Raw genomic sequence first — 20,699 nt, 5'->3', positions numbered from 1 at the left:
GGCTTGTTGCCAAGAGATGGAAAAAATCCTTTCTCAAACCCTTGTTATTGACATGGTGCTTTTTTTTTTTTATGAAACTCTGAGGCCTCCAGCACATTTTCTATCAATAGTTGAGCAATTTCATCATTATCTTGTGCTAGAGGACCTGGCAGACCCATATGGGATCAGATGTGTATTATATATAAGGGATGATGCCTATTCCTGATTATTCTTGTAACTTTGTAATAAATAACAAAATTATTTGTGACTCATCAGGAATAAATTCAGCAGTTTTAATATATAAAATAACTTTTTCTGCACATTGAGAGTCAGTAACTATGTTAAGAGGTTCTGTAAAATCCACTAGTACCATCAGAATAGCATATAATTCTGATTTTTGGACAGAATCAGAAGGGCTTCGAGCCACTTTGCTTAAATTTCCTGATTTATAACCTACCTTTCCTGGTTTGTTTACATCAGTATAAAATGTCGGGGCTCCAGAAATTGGTGTTCCCCATGCAATATAGGAAAAAATCCAGTTAGTTCTCTTTATAAATTGAATTCTCTTGCTTTTAGGTTATTTGTTGTTAAACTCTCCAGAAAATTACTGCAAGCTCATTGTCAAGGTTCACTTTCTGCTCATAGTTTGTCTCTTTCATCACTAGTAAAAGGTACTACAAATTCTGCTGTGCCTATTCCTCCTAATTGATGAAGTCTCAGTTTAAAATCAAATCGGAAATCTTTCCCACATATGTCTTTAATTTCTTACTCTATGTGGTAGAAATATCCATTTAATATAATATCTTCTCTCTGCATTAAAATCACTGTAGGGGAATGCATAGAGGATAATATAATCAGAATGCAGTTAAGCTCTGGATCCACATGATCCACATGTGCATCCTGTAATTTCTTTTCCATCAAAGTCAATACTCTCTCAGTTTCAGCTGATAATTCTCTTGGTCACCATTTAAGGTTCGAAACAAATTACTCAGTTCATGATTTTCTACCCCAATACTGGGCTGTAGATTGGAGGAAAGTCACAGTCTTTAAGAGTCCACAATTGATCTTTCCTAATTTGCACTTTTTGGGATCTAATTTTTTGTAGACCTATTTTGTATCCTAAATAATTAATAGAATCTCCTCTTTGTATTTTTTCAGGAGCAATATATGATCCCCAACAAGGCAAAATTTTCTTTACTTCTTCAAACATTCTTCTAAAGTATCTACATTTGAATTAGCTAGTAAGATGTCATCTATGTAATGGTAAACTATAGATTGAGAAAATTGTTTATGAATCATTTCCAATGGCTGACTTACAAAATATTGACACAGAGTGGAGCTATTTAACATTCCCTGTGAGAGAACCTTCCTTAATATCTCTCTTAACAGGCCAAGAATTATTATAAGTAGAAACCATGAAGGCAAATTTTTCTCTGTGTTTTCCTTGGAAAGGTATAGTGAAGAAATAGTCTTTTAAATCAATAGCTGTTAAGAGTCCACGCTTTAGATAACAGAAAAGGCAAAGGAATTCCAGACTGTAGAGACCCCATTGGCTGAATTCTTTGTTAACAACTCTTAGATCTGTTATTATTCTCCATTTTCCAAATTTCTTTTTAATAACAAATATAGGAGAATTTTGAAGGCTGGTTGATTCTTCAGTATGCTGAGAATTTAGCTGGTCCTGGCCCAGCTGTTCTGAGACCTGCAGTTTCTCTGATGTTAAAGGCCATTGCTGAACCCATACCAGCTTGTCTGTTAACCATTTTAAAGGCAGGGCTGTTGGTGCCTTTGAAACGTCAGCAGCTGTTGTGCCCTGTTCTTGTACAACCTGAATGGTCGGTGACTGTTCTTTATAAGAACTTCTAATATTTTTTAGAAACATACATTAGTTTATTGGAGGATTGTTAATCTGAGTATTTTGTTGCTGTAACAAATTATGTCTCCATAAATTCATTGCAATGTTAGCCACATATGGCTTTAATTTATCTCTCTGTCCTTCTTGCCCTATACATTCAACCCATCTCATGCTCTGTTTTATCTGAGATAATGTTCCAATTCCTTAAAACTTAACATTTACTTCCTGAAGAGGCCAATTTGGATGCCAAGATTCTGGTGCAATTATTGTTACACTGCACTTATGTCTACAAGACCTACAATGACAACATCATTTATTCATATTTTTAATTTTGGTCTTTGTTTCTTTATAGAAGTCTGTCAAAATATTGCTTTATGGTTTCTTCTGAATTTTTTGTTCTCTGTTCTATGGCTATCACATCTACTCTATAAAAGAGTTTCCTAGTGCTGTAGTGTGCGATATTCCAAGCTTGAAACTTACATACTTTTGGGTCACATTGTTGAACAAGTTTAGAAATATGGAAGGTCCTTATCATCTACCTAATATATATCATAGTTATGATTGTACTTGCATACGTGTGGTTACTTATGGATGGGACACTAGGATTTGGATGTATTAATCTGTTTTTTTTTGTGTGTGTGTGTCATAGAAAAATTTTACCATCAGTCATTTTTAATTTAATGCTTATGATTAGAAGTTAATGTTGGGGGTGGGGTGGGGATATAGCTCAGTAAATAAAGTGCTTCCCTAATCTACAAAAAGTTCAGGGTTTAATATCCAATTTCATATAAACCTGATTAGATCATGCATACTTGCAGTCCCAGTAACTCAGAATGTAGAGACAGTAGATCAGTTCTCAGTTATATAACAAGCTTGAGGCAAGCCTAGGATACTTGATATTTTGTCTCAAAATCAAAAACAAACTGTCAACCAAAATGAATTCAGTATTATGTCATCACTAAAATTATTTGTACCAAAATAATTTATTACAGAGAACAGTTGGTCAAGGAAGTGAGTTAAGAGATCACTATTATATTATTTTTAGAACACTATGAACAATCTACATAATTCTTGAAGAAAACATATATCTAACTTTCTCTGTATTTATATATGTTTATAAAATTTTATTTTATTTTATTTTTGGCTTTTTGAGACAGGGCTTCTCTGCGTAGCTTTGGTGCCTGTCCTGGATCTCACTCTGTAGCCCAGGCTGGCCTCGAACTCACAGAGATCCGCCTGGCTCTGCCTCCAGAGTTCTGAGATTAAAGGGTGCACCACTGCTGGGCGGTGGTGGCACACGCCTTTAATCCCAGCACTCGGGAGGCAGAAGCAGGCGGATCTCTGCGAGTTCAAGGCCAGCCTGGGCTACAGAGTGAGTTCCAGGAAAGGCGCAAAGCTACACAGAGAAACCCTGTCTCAAAAAACCTAAAAAAAAAAGGGTGCACCACTACCACCTGACTGTTTATAAAATTTTATGTATCATAAATTTCTTGATGATGTATGTAAAACTATTTTTCTTATTAAAAAAAAGAAAAAAAAACCAGTCACAGGGTGAGAAATCAGTAAAGCACTTGCCTTATAATCTTGGGCTCCTGGGATTGATTGCTGATTCCCTGACAAACCTGGGCATGGTGATGTGCACTGGTAACACCAGCACCAGGGGCATGGAGAACAGAGGATTGCTTTTGGCTCACTAACCAGCCAGCCTAGCTTGATTGATGAGGCCACTGGCAAATGTGAGGCATAGCACATGTCCTTCGGTACCACCCACTAAGATCCTGAAGGAATGATACTTTATTTTTCTGGCCAGAGACCAGTATGGAAGAAGCTTACCATAGTATTTTTAGTGATTTGCATTAGCTCTCCTGTTCTCTGTGCAAGGAGGAAAAGCCAATTGTGTGAATGTGATTGAAATCTAGACCATGGCACAGATAAGAGTGGAAACTATACATCACAATGAAAATGAATTGTCTAATAATTTAGTAAAATACAATTGAAGAACATATTTTTAAAATTGGGAAATTATATAGTTTGTTCCAGCAAATAAAGACTTCATTTGTAAATAGGGTACATTGAAGCTACGAGATGAAATGTTTGGAGACTTGTGAAGTATGAATCATTTTGACACCAATACTCTTGTTAAAGTTGGAAAAGGGATAAATTTATGAGATGCATTGATTGTTTTGTTTGCAATGTAACTGTTGTATTCTTTTTTAAATTTTTTATTATTTTATTTTATTTATTTTGGTCTTTTGAAACAGGGCAGCTAGTGCTGTCCTGGAACTCACTTTGTAGACCAAACTGTCCTTGAACTCACAGAGATCCACCTGCTTCTACCTCCCATCATATTCTTTTGAAAGATATTTTTCTTTTATAGAAGCCTGTGTAATAGTTACAAATAAAGCAAAATAAGTGCTGAGACGATAAATACTGCAGGGAGCATCAAAAGACAGTGATGAATCAAAGGCGTTGATAGGAAAAACGTTTTTTGAAAATATCTCTATCCATAAGACTGGCCTTTTAGGTTCACAAATAGATATGTTCTGATTTATTTTGCCTCTGCCTCTTGAGTGCTGGGATTAAAGGTGTGATGTAATTATATTTTAGTTAAAAATTCATTTGATGAAGATGCTGTCTTTTCTCCAGTATATATTTTTGGCATCTTTGTCAAATATCAAGTGGCTTGCTGCAGGCCACAGAAATATGAAGTAGGAATTCAGCTGACTATGACAAAGCTAATACCTGGAAGAAGCCAAGGGCCCTTTCCACTTGGTGATATTGGCATTTGAATATTAGCTGTTTCCTGCTATGAATTTCATGTGTGATATTATAGCTTTCCCATTTGCTTCTAAGAACTTCTAGCTGTGTGGTTGATCATTCATCAGGCACAGTTTTTCCCTATACAGTTAAGGTATTTGGATAACTTGCCCCAACTGTGTTGACAACAGTCACACAGGCAAGACTTCTTTTTTCTAGGCTTTTGTTTCCCCTTTTTAGTATTAGACTCAGATGCCTGCCTTCTGTAATCATCTTGCTTAGCAAGTATCCAGGGCCAGGGCCATCTCCAGACAAAAGCATTTTTTCCGAGATAGCTCTCAAACATCCAAGGACAAACTGCAGATAGGTAAGCATCCAGACCCGCTGCTAGTCTCCTTAAAATAAGGTAAATATCCATAAGGAGACAACTGCCAAGGCCAGGTGGATGTTAGGTACAAAGCCTTGTTTCTTGTGCAAATTAAGCTTAAACCTTCCTTTCTCCTATAGCCCAAGTGGTATCTCTAGACGTCCCCTTTAACAGTGATCTCAGAACAAAAGGGCTTTTACATACCAGGTACATCAAGCTGTGACACAGGCTGCCTAGTTATTGCCCACCCCCAACACCAGGAAATGGTACAACTGAGATTAGGCTGAGACAGATATGGCTCCAAAGGAAAAAAAAAGCAGTTTTATTTTACCCATGACTTAGTGACATAAAACTCCTAACATTTTACCTAACCACTTCTAAGAATATAGTTTGAGCACATACATTTCCCTTTTTGATCTATTAACTGATTTTAGCCCTTAGTTGACCCCACCTCCTTTAATCACTCCCCTTTTGGGGTTACAAATGATAGTTGACAATTACTGCTTTTTGTGTAGACCTTATCACCTCCTTTTTGACCCTGTAAGAATTCAAGCCTGTGTCACCTTGTCTTGGGCAGAGAATTGCTGCTTGTATGGGTATATAACTGGAAACCTCAGAGGCTTGAGGAGGGACTAGATTAAGAACTAGAAGAATGAGATGGAAGATGAGGAAGAGCTTGATGGAAAAGAATGAGATGGGAAAGAACTAGATGGGAGGATTAAGGCAGAACTTAGATCAGCAGAAAAGAGGAGAGAGAAATCAGACAAAGGCGCTAAGCATGAAGAACAGAGAAGAAGCAATGTAGAGAGAGAACTGACTCAGAAGAATAGAGTGAATAGACTAAAGAGTTTCGTATACATAGATTTATTTGAGTATCCCTCAGATTAATTTGCTGCTGATAGCTTTTCTTTTGGAACTCTGGGAAAAGACTATATATAGAGGGGCTGGACCCCAGTAGTCTTTCTTAGTGGCTGAAGTACAACTACTCATGTTTGGCTTTCTATTTTATTCCATTAGTCTCCATGTCTGTTTTTGTGCCACTACCTCATAACAGAGCATTTCATGGGTGTCCCAGCTGTATCCCTCCTTGGACTTCTGGTTTTTGCACTCTGTTGCTCAGGCCTGCCTCCTACTTCTGTATATATGATAATTACAGTTCATGTGCAAAGGTGGTAGACTCCTGAGATAGCCTTTGAAGTTGCCCAGAAGTGGCTGTCATATGTCCTGAGAGAAAAACCTCATCATGGTGACTTTCCCCTTTTCATTACTTGTATCTGTTTTTGAAGGTGGAAGTTTGTCAAAGATCTGTTTCCAGAAGTGTTTCTAAAGAGGCACAGAAGACAGATAAGATTTCCTCAAAGGGATGTGAGTATATCAGACCTGGGGTTATTAAACTCTGGACTAAAGAAATGCTGGACAGATTGCTACTCCTTACTTACACTCTGTATACCTGGCATACCTGGCAGCTACGGTGCTTCTCTGGTCTAAACATTAAAGAGTGTATCTTGATCTACAAGGAAGAGCATAGCATAAGGTTGACATTCAACCTAGGGTTGTGATTTCAGTTCTGTTGCTCTGTAACTCAACATTATAATGGCCACAAAATCCATAGAAAAATACATTCCAATCATGAAGTGAGCTTGTTTTATTTAAAAGATTAGCACTTGATATAGCAAGACACTATCTGGAGCTGTTTGTTGACAGGGTTACATGTTGTGGGAGTCAACGGGTGTGTGTTTGTCTTTACAAAACTGTGATGGGAAAACACAGGGTTGGGTTCAAGGGGAAGCAGAATCTCCTGCTCTGGGATGAATATGCTGATGTTGAACATGCAACGAATTACTTTCACATCTCTCTGAGTGGTGCCAACACCTGTGTCACAGAGTGGCATCTCAGCATCATAAATATATTAAGTTCCCAGGCACAGCAACTTAGTGGGGGAAGAACTGATTTTAGTTCACAGGCCCAGGTTATAGTCCATTTTGCAGAAGTCAAGTAGGAACTCAGCTAGTCACACTGCAAACACAGTTAAGGGCAGAGAGAAACAAATGTACCCATGCTGCCTACTTGCCTCTTCCTATACTCTATTCTTCACTTACACAGTTAAGGCCCCAATGAAATGATTCTGCCCATTTTAGGATGAGTCTTTGCATCTCAATTAACAGACTATAAAATCCTACTCAGACATATTCAAAGTCAATCTGACCTAAGTAATTCCTCATTGAGGGCCCTTCTTTCCAGGTGACTCTAGTTTGTGTCAGTCTGATAACAAAAACTAACAAGCACACTTCCTCAGCATCATTGCCAGGCTTTGAACATATTTGTGTCTTGCATCTACAGCCTTGGTTCTCAGCCTGTGGTTCACCACTCTTTTTTATTGGGGGGGGGGTGTTGCACATCAGATATCCTACATATCATATATTTACATTATGATTCATAACAGTAGCAAAATTACAGTCATGAAATAGCAACAAAACAACATTATGGTTAGGGGGTCACCACAACACGAGGAACTGTATTAAAGTGTAGTAATAGCATTAGGAAGGTTCTGAACCACTGATCCAGGATCTCTAGTGGGGTCCTAGGCTGAACGCTCCTAAACATGAAAGGACTTGCAAAGGAATTTCCTGAATGTCTTTGTCAATAAGGAAACTCATTTTGTGTGTGGCAGAAATCCAGCTTTCTGTCCATCTTTACTACCCAGTAAGAACAGACAACTCTGAAGTACTCAGTACAACAGACTTCACACAGGCTGATAACAGAGATTTTAGTCACACTGTGAACTCCTCTGACCACATCACTCCCCTATGGGTACTTGTTTCTAGGCTGTGCAGTCTTCTTCCTCTGGCACAAACACTTCCTGGATGATTGCTCTTTCCTTTCTAACCCCAACAGAATCCATGTATTAATTTTTAAGAGCAGTAATGAGGAGTCTTTTCTTTATTGTATCATATCCTCCTCTTTTCTTCATCTTCTAGGGCGCATGCAGATGGGGCCAGGCTCTGAGAGGACTTGAGTGCACTTGTGCAAAGAAATTTGGTGAGCCGGACAATGAAGACTTCCCAGTTTTCATTCGAGACTCCATGAGAAAACTCTGGGTACAAGAGGCAGAAGTAAAGTCCAAAGGGAAAATTTAGAGCAAAAAGCCTGGTGAATAGTAATAAGAGATTCCCTTGAAAAAAATTCCTGGAGGAAAAACTCAGGAACAAAAGGCTGGCATAAACACCAGGAGAAAAGTCCTTGTGAAATATCCACAAAGTGTGAAAAGCTGAGTGCAATGGTTAAAGGACAGGATAATGATTTACCCAGAGGAAATTGTCAGAATAGTAAAATCTCTTTCTCCACATAATCAACCCACATGTAAAATGAATCAGATTTAAAAAGAAATTAAAAGACATTGAGCATGAAGATAAGTAGCAATAATGGGGAAATGGCCTCAGTGCCTTCACAGGGCTGGAACTTAAGGCAAGAATGTCTCCCATGCTTTCCTGGATGGTGCATGAATGAGGATGCCCTGGTTTACAGAACAATTCCCAACACACCAATAGTTACACTGGGGAACCTTGGCAAGAAACCTTAAGGAAGAAAAGCATTTCCAATGGGGTTTTTGATCTGGTTCAGCTGTTCCCATACATCGTTGGAGGTGCTGTCCTTGGAGGCAGATTGAGTGTGGCTGTTGAGCTTCCATGGCTTCTGTACACACCAGTACAAGGCTGTCACCAAGCAATAGACCCAAGCCACTGTTACAACAGAGCTCAGCAGTGGAACCAGGAAATCTGTAAGATAGGCAAAAGACCAATGAACTAAAAAAGAAGAGCTATCACCATGGGAACAGAAGAATGCCAACAGTGGTTCACCTATATTCAGTGCCTAAGAGGGGCACTGTGGGGACAAGTCCCTTTTCACAACTGCAGCTACATTTTGTCATTTTACAGCTTGGTAAGCTATGGCTGAGATGCTGGACTTTTACGACAGTTGTCTCCCGAGGCACCAGGCAGACATGGTCTCTCCCAACTCCACATGATAGGGGTTGTTTCTGGTCCCAGAGAGTCTGGCTCAGGATCAGGGGCAATTTCAGAGTCTCTATCTTAAGCAAAGTTAAAGAACACAGCTATACAAGTTTAAAGTTATACTACCCAATATAGTAGCCATAGGCCAATGTACTTTTTTTTTTAAATGAACTACACACACACACACACACATACACACACACACACACACACATGTCAAGCACTAGTGACATGCTAAATGCTAGTGGTCAACACCCAGCTGTGGCTACCATAACTCATGCAAACCCCAAACTTCCCCACTGCTACAGAGTGCCACTGACAGTGCCCCTCAGAGCAATTCTTTTTGTCACAAACTTGGCCACCTCTGAAATAGAATGACAAATGAACTTTACATTCTCTCCCTTGGGCTACTCATACATGTGGGTCTCCCAACTGGAAGCCTGACAGGTTAGTGCTGTGAGCCACAAAAATATGAAGAAGGAATTCAGCTGATGATGGCAAAGCTAATACCTGGAAGAGCCAAGGGCCCCTCCAGAGGATAAAGCCAAAACTCAAGGAGCATTGGTGATACTGGCTTTTGAATATATTAGCTGTTTCCTGCAGTGAATCTCTTTTGCGCTATTGTAGCTTTCCCATTTGATTCTTTTCTAAGAACTTCTAACGGTGTGGTTGATCATTCACTGGGCAAACTTCCCCTATACAATTGGACCATTTGGATAACTTCCCCCAACTGTGTTGACAATAGTCACATAGTCAAGACCCCTTTTTTCAGGCTTTTGTTCTCTTTTTTAGACTTAGACTCAGAAGCTTGCTTTTCTGTAATTATCTTCATTAGCAAGTATCTGGCCAGGGTTATCTCTGGACAAAAGTATTTTATCTGAGATACTTCTCAAACATCCAAGGACAGACTGAAGATATATAAGCATTCAAACCACTTGCTAGTCTCCTGAAATAAGGTAAATATCTTTACTGAGACAACTACCAAGGCCAGGTGGATGTTAGATACATAGCTTTTTATCTTGTGCAAATTAAACTTAAACTTTCTTTCTCCCATAGCCCAAGTAGTATTCCTAAGTTCTAAAGGTTATCCCTTTAGAACTCATGAAATTTAGATCAATAGATGTGGAGCCTGCATGGGACTGGACTAGACCCTCTGCATAGTGAGACAGTTGTGTTCCTTGATGTGCTTAAAGGGCCCCTGGCAGTAGGATCAGAATCCATCTCTGGTGCATGAGCTGGCTTTTTGGAGCCCATTACCTATGATGGGACAACTTGCATAGCCTTGAGGCAGGGGGAGGGGCTTGGACCTGCCTCTACTAAATGTACCTCCCCAATGGAGGCCTTACCATCTTATAGGAGGGAATTAGGGGTAGGTTGGGAGGGGGAGGCTGGAGGGGTAGGAGGAAGGAAGAGGGGGATCTTTGGTATGTAAAATGAATAAAAAATTTTTTCTTAATAAAAAAATTGTATTAAACTCTTAAAAAAAAGATTCCCCCTTTAACTATTAACTCAGAACAAAAGGGATTTTTATATACCAGGTATATCAAGCTGTGTGAAGGCTATCTAGCTACTGAGTACACTTTCCCCAACCTGCTAGCACAGCAGAGATAAGCTGAGACAGATACAGCTCCACAGGAAAAAAAGGCAGTTTTACTTTACTCATGACTTATAGTAACAGGAAACTCCTAACATTTTGCCTAACCACTTCTAAGAATATTGTTTGAACACATAAATTCCCTTTTTTGATCTCTTAACTGATTTTACTCTTTAGCTGACTTCACCTCCTTTAATTACTCCCCTTTTGGGTTGTAAATGAAGCTGACAATCACTGCTCTTTGTGTGGCTCTTATCACCTCTCTTTATGACACTGAAAGTCTTGCATTGCATTGTCAAAGTATTACTGCTTGTAAGTGTGTACATGCCGGTACCCCCACAGCACTGGTACAATTTGACTTAGAAGAATAAAGTGAGAGCCGGGCAGTGGTGGCGCACGCCTTTAATCCCAGCACTCGGGAGGCAGAGCCAGGCGGATCTCTGTGAGTTCGAGGCCAGCCTGGTCTCCAAAGCGAGTTCCAGGAAAGGCGCAAAGCTACACAGAGAAACCCTGTCTCGAAAAACAAACAAAAAAAAAAAAAAAAAAAAGAATAAAGTGAATGGACTAAAGAGCTCAGTTTACTTAGATTCATTCGACATCCCTCAGATTAATTCTTCACCACTGGTAGCATCTCTTCTGGAACTCTGGGAAAAGGCTATAAGGGGCTGGATCTCTATAGTCTTCATTATGTTCCATATGTTCTTGCTTTCCTAAGTGATCAGATAAAGCAAGTCTTCCTCCTCCCCATAACCACTATTCAAGGGGAGGTGGCGGGGGATGGTCTAGAGACAGACAGGTCCAGGGGAAGGGAGATACCTTCACGGGGTCGTGCGAGAATGGTCTTTCAGGTGTGAGCAGTTCTTGCCCTCATAGTCCTCAGGGCACTTGCAGAAGTAGTCACTGGCATGATTATAGCATTGGGCACCATTCTGGCAAGGGTTGGGCTCGTAGTAATCAATGTCCAGCTGTTGAGGGACAGGAGTACAAAGGAGAGGGTCAAAGGAAAGCAAGGGTGTCATCATCACGTCTCTGGGCAGTAAACAACTGACCCCTCCAACCACTTCTACTCTGAGACACCCTACATACAACAGATAACACTTAGGGCCCACCATCTCCCAGGAAATCATTAAATCACAGGGCAGAGGGACAGAGCAGAAATGGGGCTATGTAATGCACCTCAAAGCCAAGCAAACAGGCCACAGTCATCAAGAAGAACCTCATTCATCAACGCCCCCTTCTACCAGCAGAAATTCCCTAGTCAGCAGGGTGCTAGAGGATGTCAGAGGCCTAAACACTAGAGTGGGGAGGAGGCAAGGAACAATGGGGAGGGGGCAAGGGAGGGTGGTGGAGAAAAGATTTCAACATTAAAGCTTGGTGATCTGAAGTTTTTGCCTCCACTTACCTGACAGAGGTTTCCAGAGGAACCAGCGGCACACAGACACTGGAATCTGTTGATATCATTCTGACAGAGAACCCATTTCAAGCAGGGGTTGCCAGCACATTCATCGGTGTCTCTTTCACAGTGATCACCTGCATAGCCAGGTGGTAAGACAGTGATAGCCATTAATCAAATCCTGGAAAAGGAGAAGGGGCGAGAAACATGGGTATTTTTCTATGTATTTACAAATACAGAACATCAGTGGTTTATCATGGCTGCTGTGGCTCTGGCAATTCGCTGACATGGCCACATGCCTAGCTCTGTCATGGACTAGCAGTTCTGAATTCATGCCTTTAAATGGCTCACAGGAGGCTAGGGTTGGTGAGGGACTCGGCTTTTCACTTGCATTTTTAATCCTACAGGGACAAGGCTAGTGTGAAACCTCAGTAAACCCCCCCACTCTATCCCCTACAGACAAAAAGAAGATTAAACCAGGATTCCTAAGTGTAGATCAGCTACAGGGACTTTAAAAAACACAGAGTCAGGATATTCGACCAAAAGACTAAAAAAGGGAGGCGGGTTGTGGAGAATAAATTATATGGTCTGTTCCTTTAAGAACTAGCCTCACAAAGAAAGGGGAGTGCTCCTTCCAACCTCCCTGCTGCGTGTGAGAGATTTGGAACAAGTCTCCCTGCCGAGGCTTGTAAACTTAGAATACACCTTGCTTTTGCATTCTGTACCTAAAGTCTCTGGTGGCTTCTTTGGGGACGCGATCTGAGCATAACACAGGCCAGTTTGGGCTATAGAGATCCTGTCTCAAAACCAAATAGGATGGGAATATGGTGGCACATGCCTTTAATCTCAGCACTGGAGATAAAAGACCCATAGTTTCCCCAGAAACCCAAAAGAGCTGAGGAAAGAGATATCTTAAAAATGAGTCTGTTACCTTTTCCTGGAGAGGGTAAAGACAGGTGTTTTCAAAAGAACAAAGTCAGGATGTCTGGTGGTAATCGATTAACTATGAGATGCCCCTCTCCGGAGATAACATGACCAGACGCTAGAGATGAGTTGTAAAACTCCTGACAGGGCAAACAGATAAGGTAAAATAAGACAAAGTCCAGGCCTGGGAAAAACTGGACCAATCAAGGATGGACCTGTACTAACCCCCTCCCCTCTAAGAAATTTTATGGGTTTTGCCTATAAAAACTAACTTTCCCAAAAAGAGTAACTCCTCCCTGCCTCACTGCCAGTGAGTTGAGTTCCCTGTCATGACTTGTAGCAGAAATAAACCTTGCTTTTGCATTCTGGTACGCTCATCCTTGGTGGTCTCTCTGGGGGTCATGATCTGGGCACAACACTAGTATCACATAAATCTTAAGATTGTTTCCATTTAAGCAATGATTTATGTACCCAACAAGAGATGTTGCTCTGACACTGGTCATGACCGTCATTGACATCTAAAAAAATAAACAAGCCATCACATTAAAGAGGCACATGACATTCAATCAGGCTTCCCTGTGCTTCCAGTGAGATAAAGTTATTACATTGGGTGGGGACCCTCCCACATCCTCCCTGACAAGGGAGTGGAACTTCACATCATTGTTTTAATCACTTTACCAGATATGCCCAATTTTAACAGCTAATGAAAGGGAAAAATCAGTAGCCATCTTGAGAGATGCTTCCCCCTCCCCCCCTCCAAAGGTATTTGCTGACCAGCAGTTTTAGAAGTGATCAGAAGTTGAACTTAAGGCTGGGACAATAAATCTATGTATCCTGGACTTGGCAAAACAAGATATGGGGAGTAATGAACTCAACTGACCAGAAGTTGAACTCAGAGAAGAGTAGGACTGGAACAATAAATCTGAATGTATATATCCTGGGTTCAACAAAAGTAGGACATAGGACCTGCTGTGTCGGATGTTGGATGGCAGACCAAGTTTGCTTGTTTTGTTATTAAAAACCTCTGTGTGCTTGCATCGGATATCAGCTCTGTGGTGGTCTTGCTTGGGGGACTTGCGACCTGGGCACAACACTAACAAGCCAGATAAATTGCATGTTTTCCTTGCTGTGCTAACCTGGCCACTCCTTCTCCAAAAACAATCCCTTCCCACTATAATATAAGGTTTTCCTTCTATTCAGCCAGAAAGTGCCTAAACAGCTCACACAAAACAGTGGATTCCATCCCCAGCACCACAAAGCGAGAGAAACAGAAGTCTCAGAAATGGAGCAGTGGGGTGAGCAGAGAAGAGCCACCATCATCCAAGTTTCACAAAAATCAAAACAGACACAAAGTCACTCATTTATGTCGCAATTCTGACCCAGCCAGCCAGGAAGGCCATCACAGTAGTAGCTGGCAATCAGATTCTTACAGGATCTGGCATTTACACAAGGTTTGGTCTCGCATTCATTTGCATCTGAAAAGAAGCAAGGGTGAACACTGACAAAGGAGTTTGCCCCCTTTCCCCTCTAGTCCCCTTAAAAAGAAACACCATAGAGTTGGTCTGAAATATGAGACATTTTAACAAGCTAGCTAAATGAGAAAGAGTAGGTGTCCTCAAGCTACCACTTCCCAGCTCCAAATTTTATTTTTTAAGTTTTTTGAGAATTTCCTACCTTATATTTTTGATCATAATCACCTCTACCCCCAAATCCTCCAAAATCCAACCCCGCTTCCCTACCCACCCAATTTTGTATCTTAAAAAAAAAGAATGAAACAAACAAAAACCAATTTGATTTTCAAAGGAAGTGTACAGAAAACAAAGGCAAAGGGGTCCCACCCAGCTTGGGCCACTTAGGGTCCTGAGTCACCCTCAGGGCAGGAACACTGGTATGTGTCAGGACCAGTGTTGCTACAAGTTCCCCGGTTGAGACAAGGCTGATGAGTCTGCAGTAACTCAGATCTGCCCAAAGACTCCACAATTATGAAAAAAGAAAAAACTGCTAACTGGTCCCAGTTCTAGGCCATGCCTGTTTTAAAAATATGGCTTATCCCCAAATAAACCAATCAACCCACAACACTGAGGGTAAATTCCAACAGTCCTCATAAGAGCCCCTGCAAAACATTAACTAGGGCCAGGGGTGAAGCTGGAGCAGAGCACTAGCATTCACAAGACCCTGGGTTTAGCTCCAGCAACACCAAAGAAATAGAAGTGGTCTTAGTGTTGTTCTACTGAATAACCTGTCCCCCCAACCCCTGCCAAGTCCTCACACCACCCCAAGGCTCCTCAGTGGTCGTACCTTTGTCACAGAGCTGTCTACCCCAGTTGGTCTCACAGAGGCATTGCCAGGGTTCATTGCACGTGCCGTGGACACATCCTGGGTATGGGATCACTTATCATAGCACAGGCCCTGCCAACCATATTGGCACCTGCAGACAGACAGCATAACCCATCCTTAGCCTTCTGAGCAGCCAGGGATGCGCATGGTTAAATACACAGCTGTTTCTGTTTTGATAGGAAGGACAGGATGGCAGACTTCTCCGACTTGCAGGGAGTTCTGTATGAACACTTTCACAGTTGGGACAAAGTTTGTCCTCTCAGCCTCCACTGACAAGAGGAGAGTTGTCTGGGGAGGGGCCAGCAAGAGGGGCCCTCCACAAAGCCATTCTCTTCTCAGGCTCCCACGAATGAACTAAGGGGTAAGGACTGGCGTAAATCAATCCCAGTCCTAGTCAGGACAGACCATACAAGGGGAAGGAGCTTCTGGCGACCACAGCCATACAGCTCTGCAATGCTGCACGTGAATCCCTACTCCACCCTCCGTACAACCTCAGTGCACAGAACTCAATGAGACAAGAGGGTGGCAGGGAAGCCCCTCACTGGTTCTGTACAGTCACTCAGGAAAGAAGGAGAGCGACCACGTTACAAAGACCTCGGTCTCTACACCCATCTCTGTGGGAAGGAGAGCGGAGCAAGAGTGCTGGGAATCAATTCCTTAGATAATTCATGACCCACTTCCCCGGCCAAGCATGCTGATTATGGTTATTTCTCACTTTAGAAAATAAAAGGGGGGGGGAGAGAAAGGGGCCAGCTGAATTTATCTAGTTCTGGGTGAGTTGAGTTTCCCTTCTAAGTACTTTGTTTCACAGACTCCTTTGAGGTCAGATGGAACTTTTGATGCCCAAACAAAAAACATAAACATAATCCTTCACAAGAGGGCAAGGTCTCACACCACTCTGCCCTCAAGTTTCAAGCCCTCTGCAACTTGAACCACCCTCTCAGAATCAATCTGACAAAAGGGCTGGGGAAAGGCAGGGGCCAGCAAGCAGCCTGATAACAGCAGGAAGATGGAACAAATGTAGGTCCTGCAGGATCAGCCTAGTGCAGAGCCTGAGGAAATGCAGGGTCAGATCCAACTTCCTATAAGCTTCAGCTGTGACTCTGGAGAAGAAAAACAAACAACAAAACAAAACAAAACAAAACAAAAACACCCCCTGGTGGTCCTCCCTCCTCAACCAGAAGGAGTGGCTTTCAATTCCAGAGAGCTTCGGGCAAAGAGCAAATCCTGGCCATGGGAAAATGATAGAAATCTAGCTGTTAGCTAATCACCCAGGCTGAGAAGCCACTGAACCCTTGAGAAACACCAACAGCCACTAGAATGTGGGGCTTAAAGTTAATCAGACACAGGCTTCTGGTGTCTGTAAACTAGACCATCAGTTGAATGGCAAATGACTGCTTAAAAGACTGACATAAGAACAGAGTATGTGATTTGGTGGGGAAAATTTCCTTCAGAAGCAGATACCCAAGTTAATGGGAGGCAGGAGGGTGGGGAGCCATTCTGGCAGATTACTATTCTTGGCTTAGAAGATATAAGGAAACTGATGGGGCCAGAGCAATACTGTCTTCTCTCAATGTCCCAAGTGAAGGATGGTTATGTTACTTCAGTTTGCCTAATAAAACCAAGCAGTTCAGGGCTGGAGAGATGGCTCAGAGGTTAAGAGCACAGGCTACTCTTCCAGAGGTCTTGAGTTCAATTCCCCATAACCTCATAGTGGCTCACAACCATCTCTAATAAGATCTGGTGCCCTCTTCTGGCATGCAGGGATACATGGAGGCAGAATGTTGTATACATAGTAAATAAATCTTAAAAAACAAACAAACAAAAAAACCCAAGCAGAACAGCTGAAGACCCAATCTAACCTTCTAATTAATGAGGTTCAAATACTAAGCATAAAAAAAAAGCAACCACAGGAGTCCATGACTTCAAATGAAAACAAATAAAAATCCTGACCCTAATGGAGACATCTACCAAGCTATCCCAGTGTAATGATAGATGATTAGCATTCTCATGAGAAAATGACTTTCCTGAGATGAAGATTCATAATTAAGTTTGATATTATTAGCAGGCTGGTACTAACCCAGCCTGTACACCCAGGAAGGGGCAACCCAAGTCTACTTGGGCTCAACAAAACCAGTGAGGTTTTCAGACCCAATCTGAACTTCCTTAGCTGGAAGGTCCTGTTTTGATATTCTTTCAAGGCAGAGAGAAGGAACTGGGCTACAAGACTATGCAATTGGGCATGTGGGAAAGTTGTACCTTAAGTAGATAAGGGCACTGGTGCATGTCTGGGCAGGAAGTGAGAGGTGAGGCTTTGAAAGAGAAAGGGCTCAATTCTGGAAACGAAGCCTGTTGTTCTGACTCGGAGGGACCTCCCCTGGCCAGCAGTGTGTTTATTCTGATGACCGTTGACCTCTCTGATACTCACCTGAGCTGGGAGCAGGCTCCAAGGCCCTAGTGTAACTGGCACTCTTACTTTCTCCAGAACAACCTTCATTAGCAGAGTCACTGTAGATGACTTTTTGTTTGGTCTTGGACAGAGACGCGGTTAGATGCCACAGTCAACTGCAACCAGGCACGTCTGTAGTGGGCAAATCCTGTTTAGGCTTCCTGCAAACCAGCTTTCAGAAAGCAGGAAGAAACAACTCCAGGACAGCATGCTCTTAGTTTACTAGCTGCCTTGAATCTTTCTTCAGCCTCAAGTCAGCCCTCCCATGGCTCGGTAAAAGAACACAGGCTGCCGTTAAGAGTCATCGAGGTCAAGCCTACAGGAGACCAGCCAGTTAAAGCAGCAGCCCTAGTGTTCACTGAGGGAGAAATCAATCAGTATGGTTGTTAAATGCACACTCCTAGGCCCAACTAAGTGCTGGGAAGTCAGTGACAGTTGAGTGGCACCAGCAACCTACACTCCCAACAGTTCCCTGTTAATTCTATAGTTTAGGACAATACAACTCACTAGGGTCCACCACAGACCCTCAAAAATAAAAAATTTCAGTAAGAGCACCAGTAAAAGCACTCATGTGCCTTTTGACTATTTAAAAACTGTCCTTGGCTCAAGTCAGAGCAGCCTTTCAGAAGGGTCCACTTAGTGTCTCTTTGGATTTGCTAATTCTTAAAGGCTTGGGGAGAAAAAAGCATGAGGCCAGTCAAAATGCTACAAACACCAAAGATATTTCCTGAAACAAGGCCTTTCCAAATTGGCATAATGTACATTTCAAAAGGCCCCCCAAACCAGCATCAGAAGGGGAAACAGGCATGCTACGTTTCTGTTTGGCTCTAATATTGTCCCAGAGCATAAAGAATGGACTTCAAAGGCCAGCAGCAAAGTCTACATTCATCAGACTCAACTGAGCAGATTCCAGCAAAGTCATGAACCTCTCAGCACGGGCCCAGCTCCCACCTGCAAAGGGGCCAGGAGATTGTGCTAATCCCATTCTAAAGAATGCTGGACTTTCACCTACTGGTGGGAAAAGTGGGGGAGGGTGACAGAGGAAAAGCCAGGGTAGAGACACAAGGAAACAAAGCTACATCCCTGTCCAGTCTATTAGCACTTAAGGAAGATCACAAACGTATCTTATCAATTACAGAACAGTTAATACATGAAGATGCCAGTTATGCCTGTTAAGTTTTTTTGTTTTTTTTTTTCTTCACTAAAGGGAAAGTGTTCATTCCATCAGATAGCTGGTATGATTTAATAACCTTTGGATATGCCTATTTTGTTTTTTCCCCCAATTATTCATCCTCCAAAGAAAAAGAGACACATTAACAATGAAGTCAATCTCTATGTTGCATCAAAGAAGAAAAAAAGAAAAAAGGAAGAAATTGCTTTAGATCCATTGGTCATTTACCTGCAGTCACCTGGGAGCTTGCAAGAATCATGCTTGGGATTTTACAGCTACAAGCAGCCCTGTTGGCATACAGCTGTAAAAAACATAAAGTTTCATTAGTACACAACACTGCATATACCTTGCAGGCCACTGTCATGAGAATGGCCTAGTACATAAGATTGGGGACCCAAATAACAAATCCAGGTTTAAACTTCAAGGCCATGTTAGCAGATCTTCAAAATACAGAACTGTTTCCGAACAAAATGAAGATACATAATGGGGGAATCCCGTATCATGTCTATTCTTTGAGCCTTGCCTGGACCATGTTCCCCTCACCAAGAAACAGATGAGGACATCCTTCCTTCCCTACTCAAACACCATCCCACCACAGTATCTTCAGGTGAGCCTCCTATCCAATGCCTGGTTTCAACAATCTCATGGGGCTAAAGAACAAGGCAGGCTAATCTTGTAGCCAAGTAGCCTCACAAAGCAATCTATACTTGCTCATAAGAAAGAAAGAAAGAAAGAAAGAAAGAGAGAGAGAGAGAGAGAGAGAGAGAGAGAGAGAGAGAGAGAGAGAGAGAGAGAAAGAAAGAAAGAAAGAAAGAAAGAAAGAAAGAAAGAAAGAAAGAAAGAAAGAAAGAAATCAAGTAGATATTTAGGAAAAAACAAAACAAAACACTGACATTAGAGAACTTACATAATTGCTTTTCAATTTTTTTTTTTTTTGGTTTTTTGAGACAGGGTCTCTCTGTGTAGCTTTGCGCCTCTCCTGGAACTCACTTGGTAGCCCAGGCTGGCCTCGAACTCACAGAGATCCGCCTGGCTCTGCCTCCCGAGTGCTGGGATTAAAGGCGTGCGCCACCACCGCCCGGCTGCTTTTCAATTTTAAAATACAATTATTTAAAATAGCCAGAGAAATTCCTGCTGTCATCAATCCCATCCTTTAAAAAAACTACTGTCATATGAGCTACTGAAGAAAGGAATACTGCTTAAGAGACCACATGCCCTCTCATGCCCCATCCCTTACAATTCAAAGATAAATAAAGGAGTTTATCTAATTATTGTGCAAATCAGCAAGGCATATTATATGTCCATGAGGGGAACCAGAATTATTAATTTTAGTAGTATAAGGAACAAAAGACAGTAGGGACTCAAAAAGACTCCTTTGATGGGTTCAGTTATAAGGAATATGAAAGTACAAGGTAACCACCTCCCCCCTTTTAATGCCACAGCCTCAAAGATGCCCAGTGAAACTTGCTGAAGTGACACATGAGCTCAGGGTAGTTACTCCTCATGGCACTGTCTGTTCCTGTTTGGCATCAGGTTCCTCAGAAGCAGAGTCTGAGGAGATGTGGTAACAGGAGAAAGGAATGGGGAGGCAGATGAGACTGGAGGAGCAGATGAGCAAGGATGTGGTCTCAGCTGGGATCTGACTTCAGCGAGATCCCAGGGGAACCTCTGGAGTGTGAATCTTATTCCACAGTGTTAAAGCAAGGGGCTGGCCTTTGTAACACCCTATCCCTGTGTCAGTCACTTAGTAACTGTTCGCTGCTGGGATGGGGAAGAGTAGCTCCTGCTTGGCCAAAGACAACTCCCTGGAGAAGGAGCAGCTGTGAGCTGTTAGGAGCCAACAGTCACAGCAGCTGGGGATGG

At 42.0% G+C, this 20,699-nt stretch overlaps 1 pseudogene; it reads right to left on the bottom strand.

Annotated features, from left to right (window-relative positions):
- Positions 1–6,588: 6,588 nt before the first annotated feature.
- The window catches only part of LOC128103325 (zinc finger protein 431-like), a 47,528-nt pseudogene continuing 33,417 nt past the window's right edge, over positions 6,589–20,699 (bottom strand).

This window comes from Peromyscus californicus, unplaced genomic scaffold (assembly GCF_007827085.1).
Source record: "Peromyscus californicus insignis strain IS unplaced genomic scaffold, ASM782708v3 Scaffold_8__1_contigs__length_139910024, whole genome shotgun sequence".
NCBI lineage: Eukaryota > Metazoa > Chordata > Mammalia > Rodentia > Cricetidae > Peromyscus > Peromyscus californicus.
This window is presented reverse-complemented; position numbering and strand designations above follow the sequence as displayed.